The sequence below is a fragment of the Antrostomus carolinensis genome, unplaced genomic scaffold, assembly GCF_000700745.2.
Source record: "Antrostomus carolinensis isolate BGI_N321 unplaced genomic scaffold, ASM70074v2 C13532424, whole genome shotgun sequence".
NCBI lineage: Eukaryota > Metazoa > Chordata > Aves > Caprimulgiformes > Caprimulgidae > Antrostomus > Antrostomus carolinensis.
In genome coordinates this window covers 1-2,444 of record NW_010355851.1, presented here as the reverse complement: position 1 = coordinate 2,444, position 2,444 = coordinate 1, and the positions used below count along the sequence as shown (strand labels likewise).

At 45.0% G+C, this 2,444-nt stretch overlaps 1 pseudogene across 1 annotated transcript; it reads right to left on the bottom strand.

Moving 5' to 3' along the window:
- Nucleotides 1–93: 93 nt before the first annotated feature.
- LOC104517625 (enhancer of filamentation 1 pseudogene) lies at nt 94–589 on the bottom strand (annotated as a pseudogene). Its single transcript, XR_728079.2, has one exon. The product of XR_728079.2 is annotated as an enhancer of filamentation 1 pseudogene (transcript).
- Nucleotides 590–2,444: the final 1,855 nt, after the last annotated feature.

Below are 2,444 nucleotides of genomic sequence, written 5' to 3'. Positions count from 1 at the left end.
GTCCACAGGCTATCACTAGACATTAACCACTTCATTGGTGGTCAGAACAAGCAACCTGTTTTGGAGTTATGACACAAAACCAAACGCACTCACCTTGTTAGTCAAAGCTGGACCATCAATACATCTCTGCATGGAGGGTGGCACCTGGTAAATCTCTTGTCCCACTAGACCGTGACCAGTGGGTATTTGGTAAATTCCCTGATTCAGATGGGAAGGTGGCACTTGGTAGACAGGATCCCGTGCTGAGGCATGTGAGCTTGGCACTTGGTAGATCTTTTGCTGGTTGAAGGACTGATGCATCAATCCTGAACTGGACACATCCTGGCCAGAAGGATTGTCCTGTACCACTGGACCTATCAGGAGTTTCACACGGTTGCCTGGAACGATGCCTTGCCGGCCATGTAAGGAGCAGAGCCACCATCCTTCCAGACCTTCGGTGTTCTGTTCTATCACTGTCAAAATGTCTCCTTTGCGGAAGGCCAACTCTTCTGCGCATTCGGGGACATTATCGTACAGGGCTCTCGCCATCAGATTCTGTGGAAAAAGAAGGGCAAAAAAAACAAATAAATAAGCTAGAATCTTTCTAAAACTTCAAGCACGTTCTAGGAGAGGCAGGAGAACTGAATTTGAAAAAACAAGTGTGCAGGAAATCAAAATGACACAGAAAATAACACAGCATGGGATCCCTCTGTCACAGCTGGGAGAAATGAGAGGCTTGTGTATTAGCAACGCTGCTAGTGAGAACTTTTCCAGCAAGACCAGGTCAGATAGAAGCTGTTTACATGGTCTGCTGATCTAGAAAGAAGCAGGGAGAGTTCTGCTCTTGGCATTGAGATGTCCTTCCTGTGACTAGGGGCTTGTATTTTTATCTCTTGACATTAATTTCCCTATCAATGTGCTCTGTGTGCTGCTACAGTTAGCTAGCTCATACTTCAAATGAAACTTGAACAAGACTCTCAGGGCCATAAGCCAGAGCGGTTGTTTCTAAACATTTTTACATTTGCAAGGTCCCAAAAGACTTTCCAGTAGAGGTGCAGATCCCATTAGTGTAAAGACAGTGAAAAGCTGGCTTTTCTCAGCTACCACCTGCAGGCTCCTGAAAATCAGGGATCTGTAGACCACCTGGTGAGAAAAAACTGCCCTAAAATACAAACTGATAAAACATCACAGTTTTGGAGCTAAGTAGCGCTGTGCCTTTTCATTATTTCTCTAAGTTTCCTTGGTCGAACGGTGCAGCATAGCACTAACTTAACAGAGAAAAAGCTTCTTCCTCCTCCTGTCTCAAAACCACCACAAAAAAACCCAAACAACCCAAAACCAAACCAAAAACCCCCCAAACCCAACAACCTCAATGGACAAGGCTCCTCAGAGTTCCACTTTCTCTGTAGAAAGATCTCAAAGAGAACATTATTCAGGAAACAAGGTGCCTAGTGACTCCAGCTGGTGTCATGCCTTCGCTGTACCAACCTATGGGGACTTGTCCTTATGTCAAAAAGCCCAAGAATTTAGGTACCAAACATTCCCATAGGTTGTGTCTATATGTAACTTGGGAGGAGTCTAAGGGCAGCCAAGGAGTGTCAACCTAGTTTTGAGCATTGCTGTATGTGTTTTACTTGATCATGTTGAGCAGAGCAGTAACATTAACCTAGGGAACTTCAGAGGTCTCCTCCCAAGCACTCGCCTGGTGTTTCAGGCAGGCTTTGCAGCTCGCCCTGCCCTCTGTTTCCTTGTGGTTATGCTACCAGCAGTACCTCTGCTAAGAAGTTTTAGGCCAACTCCAAGTCGGTGTAAGATTGTGGTCTGTGAAGTACAAATGTGTTACCAACAAGTGCCATCTCCTCTCGTGGACTGAACCAGCTCCCTTCCCTCTTTCTTTGCAGGCCTGGATGGCACATCCAGTTCTGAACAAGCATCCAAGCTTAGGTATTCAGTGGAAAGTAGGCAGGCTGGCTGTACTGACATTTCTGGACCCCTCACAAAGGCTGTGAACACTTAATTTCTTGGCTCTGGTGATGTTTCCAAATGCGTTGGCAACAACTGCTCGGTGCCTGCCCGATTTTCGGGGAAGGCAGTCAGTAAGAGACAGTTATAAAGTAATTGTAAGCACTTGAAAAAATATAGAGAGCTCTAGATCTGGAGTGCTCTGGCTGAAGTATTTGGATGCAGCACACAGACTGAAACGGTGCTAATCCACCCTGAGATAGTATATGCAGCTGCCTTGAAGACTTATCTTCCCTCTGTTAAAGGGACAGCGTCAAGTACAGTGTAGTGGGTTTATCTGTCATATTTATCCTCCTTCTTGGACATATCAAAAGTATTTTTATTTTTTTTTCATCTCCCACTTGTTATATCTTTTCCCATTGACACACACTGATGTTTTCCCATCATCTCTGAGCTTTATCAACACAGCAGACTTAGAATCATAGAATCATGGAATGGTTTGG